Below are 13,900 nucleotides of genomic sequence, written 5' to 3' on the forward strand. Positions count from 1 at the left end.
CTGCCATCTTGAAATTTTTGACTTGAAACTCAATGGGGAGCAGGACTTCTTTCCCATAAACAAGTTCATAGGGAGAATGTCCTGTTGTGTTCCTCCATGTAGTATTGTAGGCCCATAAGGCTTCAGGAAGCCCTTCTGCCCAATCTCTTCTGTGTAGATGAGCAGTTTTTGTGATCATGCTTTCAATAACTTTGTTTGTAGACTCCACTTAGCCATTTTCTTGCGGGTGGTAAGGAGTAGATTTTCTATGCTTGATTTTGTATTCTTCCATCGGCTTCTCCATCATGTTGGATGTAAATTGACTTTACTGAGCTGTCAGAATTTCTCTTGGGACACCAAAGTGAGTAAAAATATCCTCATAAAGAAAACTAACAACTGAATTTTCAGTAGCAGAAAGTAATGCTTTGGCTTCTACCCATTTAGTGACATAATCAATGCATACCAATATATACATATTTTGTTTAGATGGTGGATTAATGGGTCCAATGAAATATAAAGCCCATTTTTCAAAGGGTTCGATGAGTACCTGTGGTTGTAATGGCATTTCATTTGAAATAGTCGGATTCCCTACTCTTTGGCAGCTGTCACAGCTTTTGACATATTCTTTTGTATCTTTGAAGAGGGAAGGCCAATAATATCCTAAAGAGAGGATTTTATAGGCCATCCTTTTGTCAACAAAGTGTCCACCACATGGTTCATCATGACATGCTTTGAGGATGTCAGGCATTTCATCTTCCCTAACACATCTTCTGATCACACAATCTGGCCCTGTTATAAACAATTCATTAGAAATCCATGAATATTTTGAACTCTCCTAAATAATTCTTCTTTTTTCACTAGGAAATAGATGTGGAGGTAGCTTCCCTATAACCAAATAGTTATCAATATCTGCATACCAAGGAGTCTTTGTAGTTACTTCAAATAAATATTCATCTAGAAACTTATCCTCTACAGGAGAATCTTTTTTAGTATTTTGGATCCTAGACAAGAAATCAGCTACTGTATTTTGTCTTCCTGGTCTATCCAACACAGTAATATTGAATTCCTATAAAAGTAATAGCCATCTTGTAACTCTGTCATTAGTAACAGGTTTTTTCATTAGATATCTAATCGCAAAATGATCAGTATGGACAAAAGTTTCATAGCCTGTTATATAATGTCTAAACTTATTGATTGCATGAACAACAGCTAAGAACTCTTTTTCAGTCATAGTATAGTTCAACTCAGTGGGAGTCAAATTTTTACTAATATATTAAATGGCATAAGGAACTAAATCCTTTTGAACCAACACAGCTCCTAGAGTTGTGTTTGAAGCATCTGTAGAAATATGGAAAGGAAGTTTCCAATTTGGCCCTCTCAAAATGGGTGCTTCAGATATTCTCGTTTTCAAAGTTTCACATGTTGATTGACAATCAGGATCCCATTTGAATTCACAGTCTTTGGTAAGAAATTTGAAGAGTGGAGATGTTATTTTGGTGAATTTTTCTATAAATCTTCTATAGTACCCAGTAAATCCTAGAAAACTTCTAACATCTTTTTGACAATTTGGAATAGGAAACTTGGAGATGACTTCAACTTTCGATCTATTAACTTTAATCCCATCCCTTGAAATGTGATGTCCCAAAACAATACCTTCAGTAAACATCATAAAGCATTTTTCATGACTCAATGAAAGGTTTGTTTCTTTACATCTTATAAGGACTTTTTCCAAATTATCTAATGCCTCTTCAAATGAATCACCATAAATTGTAAAATCATCCATATAGACCTCTACGCAATCATGGATTAGATTAGAAAAGATTCCTAGTACTTCCCTTTGAAATGTTGTGCGTGCATTACATAATCCAAAAGGAAGCACTCGGTAAGAAAAAGTTACCCATGGATAGGTGAATGTGGTCTTATCTTGATCTTCAGGTGCTACCTGAATTTGATTATAGCCACTAAAACCATCCAAAACTGAAAAGTACTTTTTTCCCGCTAGAATATCTAATACCTGATCGATAAAGGGTAAAGGAAAGTGATCCTTCAAAGTTGCTTTATTCAATTCCCTGTAATCAATGCATACCCTCTGTTATCACTCAGGTTGTTCCCTTTGACTCCTAAGGGAATACAGCCGAGGTAACCACAAGCCAATCTTTTAGATGCAGGTCCTAGCCTACCTACATCCAGAGAGGGCTCTCTCTTTGTGATTTAGCTTTGTTTTGGTGAGATTTTAGGCTAGCTATGAAGTGCGGAGTTTTTTCTTAAGTTTGGATGGATGGATGGTGTCATTCAATGGAACAGGGTGCAAATCTAAGAAGTTCAGTCCATTGGGCTATGGAGTCTATGAGGATGAGCTGCTCGATATGGTTTCTTTGATAGAAAGAGGTACTACACAGCATGGAATCAACCATGGAACAATCTGCAAGCTGAAATCAGATGGAATGGATTCAGAGGGTGAAGGGAAACTAAGGATCCTTCATCATGCTGACAGAGGGAAAGTGAATGAATCTAGGAGCAATTAAGAATTCCTAAATAGCATTCAGAGTGTAAGAACCAGGGAGACAAGAGCAAATAAAGGATTCTTGCCTATGCTAGTCCTGAAGAAAGCATAGAAATAACAGAGATTGAACACAGAGTACATTAAGTAGATTTTGAGCTATTCTTTTTCCCTGTTATTAAGATCATGATATTTAGATGATATAGTAAACATAGAAACTGAAAACACAGGTAAGAGAGACTTATTGATCCATAGACTGATTCTAGAATTCTGTAACATGATCCTCTGTCATCAATTCCACATCCATAAGTTTAGCAACAATGCATTCCAGCGGCCTTTTATTCAGAATATTCACAGAGTTATAGCGCAGTTCAGAGATGAATTACAAACCAACAACAACCAACCCCCAATACATCGCTTGGGGAGGTATTTATAAGCAAAATATGTACAAACAAGATCTCATAAAGATCTGAGAAAATATCTAAGATTTAACTTAACGTATCCTACAAGCAAAATGAAAATATATAGTTTATGCAGCGCTGGAGGCAGGTCCATCAAAATTTGGGTTATGGGCATCCTTTGTGGTTGCGTGCCGACTCTCTACAATAACTGCTCCTCGGCTTCTGATCTGTTCCTCTTTAGTCGGTTCTGATGTTCATTAACTCTAATCCGATGTAGCTTTTAATTCCCACTGATACTCTTTGACTTTGCTGGGATCCTCTTTAATGTTTCCTCTGATTTAGTCTTTTATTCTCCACTGGTACTCTTTAATATTGAAACCGGCCTTGCTTTACTACTGTTATGGCAAAAAGAACTGCTATCGTGTCCATTTTACTTCTTTCTGTGGGCCATGAAGTCTTTTGGCGCTGGCCTGAATACTATCAAAAAGAGGAAGACTGCATAATGGACAAGGACTGTACAATGGCTGCGAGCTCGCTGTTCGGAGATTTTCTACTTAGAGGTGGTTGAAAAGGCTGAAGAATGATATTGTTCCTTTGCACTTGGAGTGCGCGCAAGCGCCGAATGAAAATATAAGAAAAAGGACCTTTTTACCCTTTAAATGGGCAAAAGTGACTTTAGGCGGAAAATCATGATTTGAAGGGCGGGCGCGGTCAATATTGGATAAAATAGAAAAGGATGAAGTGGGTCGTTGGATCATGCATCGGTGGATCAGACAGCTGAGAAGAAGTCAGCATATCGCATCGACGAAGGGCAACGGGTATGCGACTTTATATATATGCGATAGCAATATGCGATAAGCAAAATCGCATCGGGGGTGGCTTGCGATATGATATAGCGATGGGCGATGAACGATGAGCGATGATGTGATAGTGATATCGGATCGGCGATTGCATCGGGGATGGATAGGGGCAGAGGCTTAAATTTAAGCGATAAGCGATTGCGATACACATATATGGGTTTTTGCGATAAAGTGGCCTTTTGCAGAAAAGCGAAGGTTTGCGGTAAAAATGAAGGTTTGCGGTAAACATAAAGGTTTGCCGTAAAGTGGAGAATTGCGGCAAAAGGGAAGATTGGTGGTAAAGCAGAGAATTGCGGCAAAAGGGAAGATTGGCAGTAAAGCAGAGAATTGCGATAACGGAGGCTTGCGATAGGGAAGACTTGCAATAGTGATATCGTGGTGATTGCGATAGCGATATCGCATCGGGGGAGCGGAGGAATTGAGGAATGCGATTACAAAATGATAATGGAGCAATGCGATAACAAAGCGATTGTGATATCGCGTCGGAGGGGGGTCATCGGGGAAACGAAACAGAGGGGAAGGCGAATTCTACAATTTCCGATAGCGATATCGGATCGGAGGAGGGTTCAATTCATCGGAGGAGGGTAAATGAGATCGGAGGATGGTTAAATGCAATGATATCACATCGGAGGAAGGAAAAAGGATTTGGGGAGGGTTCTTACTAAGTTTCAAGTAAACTTAGTAATTCTCGAAGAAACATAGTTATGGTTATATTTTACCAAGGGCGGGGATGTGTATTTATATGGGGATTTTTATAAATAATACGAGGAAAGGTATAAAAATGGAATTTATATAATAAAGTTAAAGAGGTTAATATGAATATTTGAGAAGAAAGCGCTAAGTATAGGAGACTTATGCTTTTTAAAGGGAAAAAGGACTTATACCAGAACTATCAAAAGTTATGGAATGAGATGAATGATTTAGTGATATTAAGCAGATCTTAATATCTCTAGGCGAAATTAGTAAATGATTTGGGAAAGGGTGAAGGGGAGTTAGACATGCCTCGCTTGAGCTGCTCCAAGGAAAACTGCTTTGCACTTGTGATGTGAGTGAATTTAACCTTTGAGACACAAAATTTATCACAAGTCTTCATTCTGCAACCTCAAAACTGCTTACCCTACCTACTTACCTAACATTTTTTCTTCTTTTTGGATGGGTGCACTTGGACTGGCAAACCCTAATTTTCTTCTTTTCTTTTAGCTATCCTCCTATCTAAATCTATCTTTATATCTTCTAGGGGCTCAGATTAAGTTGTTGAGCACCCTTGCTTCTCTACCTATCTAATGATCTGCCAAGATTAAACAGTTTGGACAAATTTTTATTCTCTATCTCTAAAACAAGAAATTGAAACATTGCATGGTCCAGATTGAGCTGTTTGGCCACCCATCAATTGTGACAAAATTAGTGATTTCTTGAAAATATGGAACATTTGCAGCATGGAAAGGATGACATATTTGGCATTTCCACAGTCAATTATGAAAAATGACACCTATTGGTATAGGAACCTAACAGTGGCTCCACTTGGGGATGGCTTTTCCTTGTGAAAAGTCAAGAACAACAGGTCAGATAGCCTTATATCAATTCTTGTTGTATTCTAAAAACTTCCCCTTACTGGTTGCTTTATTGTATGTACATGACAGCACACTTGAGGAGCTTAGGGCCTTCTCTTCGGGCTTCAACTGCAGCAAGTTACTATCCAAACAAAAAACCGAAATCCTACCTACTTACGCTAATCAGCTTTTTGTTTGTTGGTTAGGTAAAATGAAACAGCCAGTGCAACCACTTAAGCATTATATACATCAGTGACCTTTGCCGCTTGTGCTTGTTGGTGTTCAAAATTGAGATCTTGCAATCAGATATAGTTGTGTTAACATGCGAGAAGATAAGGAAATTCCTGATCTCCTTCGCTGAATCTAAAAACTGTACAAAAGGGTCCTGCAAAATATATACACAACTCTTGAGCTGAATAAAACAACTGTACAAATGATTTGGATAACTCTCATGCCTTTGAACCGGGAAATCACCACCATCTTGATTTTGACCCTCACAACCTGTTAATGGAGAAGAGGTTTGATTTCTTCCATCATTCAACTTGTCAGCTGATGGATTAGAAAAAACTTGGAATGATTCAAGCAATTTATTACATACAGGTTCAGATGGAACTTGACAGATTTGTACACACTGCTCCTACTTTTATTTAAATATTTTAGATGATTCAAAACAAAGTGGCAGAGAATCATCTGGGACTTCTTGATCATATGTTTCTGCTTCTAAGTCTTCCTCTACAATCGGATATTCAGTGGCATTTAGGGGCTACAAAACTAGAGGTGATGAATTCTGAGCAAAGATCTGATTATCCTCTAGATGGTTAATATCAAAACCTGTTGATACTTGATTTCTAATTACATGATAGCTATCTCTGATAAACTAAAAAGACTCAAAACAAAAAGGTAAAGCTCCTTCACTGGCTTCAAAAACTTCTGCGCTTTCCTCCTCCTATACATAGCTGAAATGAACAAGCTGATCATTGGATTCAAGCAGCTGAGACTGAACTTTGTTTTTTCCCAAAATAGTTTCTGACTCCTCTATAAGGTTAATTTTGATTTGAGGAACATAATCATCATCATATTGATAATACTTAGGTGGATAACTGAAAAAAGAAGTGCTATCATATCCACACAGTGGATCAGGAGGTTCTTCCTCCACATATTGCTTTATGACTCTGTCATCTGATTTGGTAGAAATTTGTTCGTGAATATCAATTTTTTTCTCTTGCACAATAGATGTGTCCTGGCACTCAAGACATTCAGCCTTCATTGTAATCTTCTGCATCATCTCCTCTAATTTATTTATCAAACTATCAAGTTCTTCTTCTTTCTCTGCTTTCCGCTTTTCTTCTCTAATTTTCAGATTAACCTCTACATCGACTGCTATGTTTTGCATCTGCTCCATAGTGGATGGATTCCTTTCTCTCAGATGAAATTCAATCTCTGAATCAAATGCCTTTGGATAATGCAGTAGAGCTAAATCAGGGGGAGGCCTTACATTTAATGGTATTGAATGATAGATTTGATTGAATCTGTCTGAAAATTGTTGAACTTTTTCATCTGGATGTCTCTTTAATTGATTATATTCTTCTATGAGCATGAGGAGATTGACTTTAATTATCCATTTATCAAGGAACAGTTTTAGAAATTGCTCAAGATTTGAGATACTTTCCTCAAGCAAGGTCTTGAACCAAGTCCTAACTTTGCCTTGCAAAGAAAGAGTGAAAAGCCTAATACTAACATCCTCATCATCGACTTCGAATAAGTTAAGATAATCCTAAAAAACTTGGATATGCTTTTGGGCAGTAACACCGTTCTCTCCATCAAATCTTGGGAGATACTTGGGATGATCGTTAGGGAAAGGATTGAGTGTCGGGGGAAAAATGAGTGGCTTATATCTATTAGGAACCTTATGAGATAAGGGAATATGTTCAGGGATTGGATGATTGGTCTTGATTTTTGGGTTCTCCTTGGCTGTATGATGATCTTCAAAAGGATTAGAAGGCTGTTGTTTCAATGCGCAAGGAGACTTTTCATCAACATTTTTCAAAGGAAAATTATAAAAATGTAATCTAAAATTGTCTTTAAAATACAATATACATGAGAAAAACTTATGGATGAGAAAGAACATAATGTCTTGGATAATAATCTAGGTCAAAAGCCTGATCTTCTCATACAGTTCTTTCGGGTTCATTTCTCCAGTGGAGTCTTGATTGTGAAAAAGATGTGGAGTTGCCAGGTGGATGATTTAACCTTGGTGTGTCTGATCCCTATCCACCATCACAGATCAGATCTAAAGATGCAAAATGATTCTGAAGAAAAAGATTCAGCGTCTCCAGGATACCGAGATTTTTTTTTGAGTTTTTAATGATTATTTTGATTTTTTGTGACTTTTCAAAACAACTTTTATGATTTTTTGTGATTTTTTGATACAAGGAACTGATCAAGTATTTGGATTTATAGAAATGAACAAATTATTCAGGTCCCTAGTGGAGTCGCCAATGATGTTATCACTCAGGTTGTTCCCTTTGACTCCTAAGGGAATACGACAGAGGTAACCACAAACCAATCTTTTAGATGCAGGTCCTAGCCTACCTACATCCAGAGAGCGCTCTCTCTTTATGATTTAGCTTTGTTTTGGTGAGATTTTAGGCTAGCTATGAAGTGCGGAGTTTGTTTTTAAGTTTGGATGGATGGATGGTGTCATTCAATGGAACAGGGTGCAAATCTAAGATGTTCAGTCCATTGGGCTATGGAGTCTATGAGGATGAGCTGCTGGATATGGTTTCTTTGACAGAAAGAGGTACTACAGAGTAGGGAATCAACCATGGAACAATCTGCAAGCTGAAATCAGATGGAATGGATTCAGAGGGTGAAGGGTAACTAAGGATCCTTCATCATGCTGACAGAGGGAAAGTGAATGAATCTAGGAGCAATTAAGAATTCCTAAACAGCATTCGGAGTGTAAGAACCAGGGAGACAAGAGAAATTAAAGGATTCTTACCTATGCTAGTCCTGAAGAAAACATAGAAATAACAGAGATTGAACACAGAGTACATTAAGTAGATTCTGAGCTATTCTTTTTCCGTGTTATTAAGATCATGATATTTAGATGATATAGTAAACATAGAAACTGAAAACACAGGTAAGAAAGACTTATTGATCCATAGACTGATTCTAGAATTCTGTAACATGATCCTCTGTCATCAATTCCACATCCATAAGTTCAGCAACAATGCATTCCAGCGGCCTTTTATTCAGAATATTCACAGAGTTACAACGCAGTTCAGAAATGAATTACAAACCAACAACAACCAACCCCCAATACATCGCTTGGGGAGGTATTTATAAGCAAAATATGTACAAACAAGATCTCATAAAGATCTGAGAAAATATCTAATATTTAACTTAACGTATCCTACAAGAAAAATGAAAATATCTAGTTTATGCAACGCTGGAGGCAGGTCCATCAAAATTTGGGTTATGGGCGTCCTTTGTGGTTGCATGCCAACTCTCTGCAATAAATGCTCCCTGGCTTTTGATATGCTCCTCTTTAGTTGGTTCTGATGTTCATTAACTCTGATCCGATGTAGCTTTTAATTCCCACTGATAATCTTTGACTTTGCTAGGATCCTCTTTAATGTTTCCTCTGATTTGGTCTTTTATTCTCCACTAATACTCGTTAATGCTCCACTGATACTCTTTAATGCTGAAACCACCCTTGCTTTACTACTGTAATGGCAAAAATAACTGTTATCGTTTCCATTTTACTTATTTCTGTGGACCAAGAAGTCTTTCAGCGCTGGCCCGAATACTATCAAAAAGAGGAAGACTGCATAATGGAGGAGGACTGTACAATGGCTGCGACCTCGATGTCCGGAGCTTTTCTACTTAGAGGTGGTTGAAAAGGCTAAAGAATGATCTTGTTCCTTTTCACTTGGAGCACGCGCAAGCGCCAAATAAAAATATAAGAAAAATGACCTTTTTACCCTTTAAATGGGCAAAAGTGACTTTAGGCAGAAAATCATGATTTGAAGGGTGGGCGCGGTCAATATTGGATAAAATAGAAAAGGATGAATGTGGGCCATTGGATCATGCATCGTGGATCGAACGGTTGAGAAGAAGTCGGCATATCGCATCGGCAAAGGGCAACGGGTATGCGACTTTATATATACGCGATAGCGATATGCGATAAGTGAAATCGCATCGGGGGTGGCTTGCGATATGATATAGCGATGGGCGATGAGCGATGAGCGATGATGCGATAGCAATATCGCATTGGCGATGGAAAGGGGCAGAGACTTAAATTTAAGCGATAAGCGATTGCGATACACATATATGGGTTTTTGCGATAAAGCGGCCTTTTGCGGAAAAGCGAAGGTTTGTGATAAAAATGAAGATTCGCGGTAAACATAAAGATTTGCGGTAAAGCAGAGAATTGCGGCAAAAGGGAAGATTGGTGGTAAAGCGGAGAATTGCAGCAAAAGGGAATATTGGCGGTAAAGTGGAGAATTGCAATAACGGAGGCTTGCGATAGGAAAGACTTGCAATAGCGATATCGCATCGGGGGAGTGGAGGATTTGCGGAATGTGACTGCAAAATGATAATGGAGCGATGCGATAATAAAGCGATTGTGATATCGCGTCGGAGGGGGTCATCGGGGAAACGAAACAGAGGGGAAGGTGAATGCTGCGATTTCCGATAGCGATATCGGATCAGAGGAGGTTGGATCACATTGGAGGAGGGTTCAATGCATCGGAGGAGGGTAAATGAGATCGGAGGACGGTGAAATGCAGCGATATCACATCGAAGGAAGGAAAAAGGACTTGGGGAGGGTTCTTACTAAGTTTCAAGTAAACTTAGTAATTCCCGAAGAAACATAGTTATGGTTATATTTTACCAAGGGCGAGGATATGTATTTATATGGGGATTTCTATAAATAATACGGCGAAAGGTATAAAAAGGAGATTTATATAATAAAGTTAAAGAGGTTAATATGAATATTTGAGAAGAAAGCGCTAAGTATAGGAGACTTAGGCTTTTTAAAGGGAAAAAGGACTTATACCAGAACTATCAAATGTTATGGAATGAGATGAATGATTTAGTGATATTAAGCAGATCTTAATATCTCTGGGGGAAATTAGTAAATGATTTGGGAAAGGGTGAAGGGGAGTCAGACATGCCTCGCTTGAGCTGCTCCAAGGAAAACTGCTTTACACTTGTGATGTGAGTGAATTTAACCTTTTAGACACAAAATTTATCACAAGTCTTCATTCTGCAACCTCAAAACTACCTGCCCTACCTACTTACCTAACATTTTTTCTTCTTTTTGGATGGGTGCACTTGGACTAGCAAACCCTAATTTTCTTCTTTTCTTTTAGCTATCCTCCTATCTAAATCTATCCAATATCTGCCAGGGACTTAGATTAAGCTGTTGGGCACCCTTGCTTCTCTACCTATCTAATGATCTGCCAAGATTAAATAGTTTGGATAGATTTTTATTCTCTATCTCTAAAACAATAAATTTAAACATGGCATGGTCCAGATTGAGTTGTTTGGCCACCCATCAATTGTGACAAAATTAGTGATTGCTTGGAAATATGGAACATTTGTAGCATGGAAAGGATGACATATTTGGCATTTCCACAGTCAATCATGAAAAATGACACCTATTGGTATAGGAACCTAACACCCTCCCTTTACCATTCTTTTTAGGTACTATAACCAAAGGAGAAACCCATCGGCTATCTGAAATTGGATAAATGAAGTTTACATTGAGTAGTTTTTGGAGCTCCTCTTTCACTATCTCCCTAAGGTTTGGATTCATCCTTCTTTGAGGTTGTCTGATTCGTCTACTATTTTCCTAGATGTAGATGTGATGAATGCAAGTCTTAGGGTCAATACCTTTCATATCACTATACTCCCATGCAAATGCAGTAAAATGTTTTTGCAACATTTTGGTTAGCTCTTCATGTTGTGATTTTTCCAAGTTTTTGTTGATATTCAATGTTTTACCTGGAAATATCTCAATGGCGGAACTACCAAACTCTTCCATAGAGTAAAGAGACATTTGTCTAGATGATAGATAATCAATGTCGGAATCTAACTGAAATTGTGTGTGGTCATATTCTGAAGATGTTTCAAAGTTTTCTAATGTGTTCAGAATTTGACTATCTTCACTGATTTCAGAAATGGTAAAGACAGGTTGTATAGTGTCCTCATCATCGACCCATTCATTATCTCCTACTTCTGTAATTGCTTTTGCTGGAGGATACAGATTGAATTTCTTTGTCAAATTACCATCAAAAATATACATATCCCCAGATCTAAAACTGATAAAAGCATCAGTTGTGGCTAGCTAAGGTCTTCCTAAGGTGAGTGGGTGCCCTCCTAGATTTTTCTTGCGAGTTAAAATCATGAAATCCACTGGATATTCCCAAGAATCTAAGGAGACCGAAATGTCTTCTAATACACCATCTAGTTTGATAATTAATCGATTTGCAAGTTGCAGTAGAGTAGGTGTAAAAAGAAGATTAGGAAGTTTTAGCTGTTCCATAGTCTGTCTACTCATAATGTTGAAAGCAACCCCTAAATCAATCAAAGTATTTGGAATTTCTATCCCATTGATGTGTGTTTTGACAATTGGACTACCGAGATCTATATACTTCTGCATGGTAATTTTTCCCATCATGATATCTACAATTTTTTCTACCAGGTGGATTCTTCTTGTATCTCTTGGTTTCCTTCCTGATCTTTTGAGACTCAACTCCTTTATTGTTTTTGCTAGAATAGGAATCTCTCTAATGGCTTGTAACAAGGGAATCTTGATATAGACATTCTTTAATTCATCTAGAAAATCATAGTCAGGCAACAAGATTTGTTTTTCCACTCCTTTATCAATTTGTAATCTTTCAGGAAAAGGAGGTGTGGATGAAGATGCAGGTTTCTCAACTATAGGAGTTGTGGGGGTTGACTCTTTTTCTTTTTCTTTTTGAGTGCTTGGGTTTTGAAGAGATGCTTCAGAACCTTTATTGGCTTCAAGAGAATCTTCCTCAGAAATGCTTTGCTTTTGAGCATCTATAGAAGGCTTGTCTAAAACTCTACTAGATCTGAGTTGTACATCATTGAGAGGAACAATCATATAGGTAGGAAATTGTTGTCCTTCTACCATGTAAGAATTTTGAGGGTTTTTATTATTGGGATTTGGAAATGGTTGGGAAGGTAGTTGATTTGTCTTTTGTTGAAATGGAAGCAAGAGTTGGGGATTTGGATTCTGTTGAGAAGGTTGTTGTTGTTGTGGAAATGGCAATGAAAGTTGTGGATTTTGATTTGGAAGTTGTGGAGTTTGTTGGTTTCGAAAAGATAGAGGATGTTGATAAAATTGAGCAAATCTCCCATAAGGATTTTGCATACCTTGTACCCATTATTGAAATGGATTTTGAGGTTGGGACCAAGGTTGTTGCCAAGGATTCCAATTTGGTGAGGTTTGAAAGTTCGTGGGGTTGTTAAACCCTTGATTTTGTTGCCCATGCCAAGGTTTCCTTGAAACAAAACAGAGAGACTCAATTGAATTTGGGTCTTCTTGAAAGACAGCTTTGAGCCCAGGAGTTGAAGGACAATCCTTGGTCTCATGGCTTTCGGAACAAATCATACATGTTTCTACAACTTTTGCATCCAAGGGGCATTCCCTTAGAGCATGTTTCTTCCTACATTATGGACAAAATATGGCCAAAGCTTCATCTTCTTCTTTCTACTTGTTTTGTATCTTAAGGGTGTCTAGTTGCTCAATAAGACTCCCTAAAATATCAGTTTTGAACTCATCAAGCATGTTGCCAATCTCAGCCCTACTTACTGATCCAGTTGCAGATTTGTTTGCTCTAATGAGAGAAGGATCTCTAGGCCCTTTTTCAGCTTTAGATTTTCCCCTTGAGAGATGGACACATAGCTCTGCTATATCATGAAGTGGAAGTTGAGATATATCTCCTTTTCCCATCATGTTCAAAATATCTATCCATTCATCTCTAATGGATTTTAATAGAAGGGCTTTCAAGGTTTCCTCATCTAGGTTATTCATTTTTGCTCTTTTCAGGTTGTATTGAAATCTTTCAAGTAAATCCTCCAAGTTTTCATCTTCTTTTTGCACCATTTTGAATACCTCATCCTTATGATTGGTGGGCATACAATAGTCCAGGTATCTATCCAAAAATGTGTGTTTCATATCATTCAAGTCCTAGTAGATTGAATGACTAATCCCATGAACCATTTTTTAGTAGCTCCCTTCAATGTTGAAGGAAACAATTTGAGTTTTTGAGAGTCTTCCATATAATCATAAGTTCGGCACATGACTTCAAACTCAAATAGAAATGTTTCAGGATCCTCACTTCGCAACCTATAAAAGTTTGGGAGGACATATGGTGAGATGTTTTTCATTGTTGCTCGAGATTCCTCATCAACTATAGGGAATCCAAATGAGTTACCTCCATCCCTATTTCCCCCATTGTTACCTCTACCTCCTCCATTGTTTCCTCCTCCTCTACCTCTACCTCTACCTCCTCCAAGTCCGTTTACTACCTCCTATGTCATGATAGTTTCCTCAGAGATTTGAGAGTCCTC

Source organism: Pinus tabuliformis, chromosome 1_1 (genome assembly GCF_031772625.1).
Source record: "Pinus tabuliformis cultivar Carrire ecotype Pingquan chromosome 1_1, CPIR1, whole genome shotgun sequence".
Lineage (NCBI taxonomy): Eukaryota > Viridiplantae > Streptophyta > Pinopsida > Pinales > Pinaceae > Pinus > Pinus tabuliformis.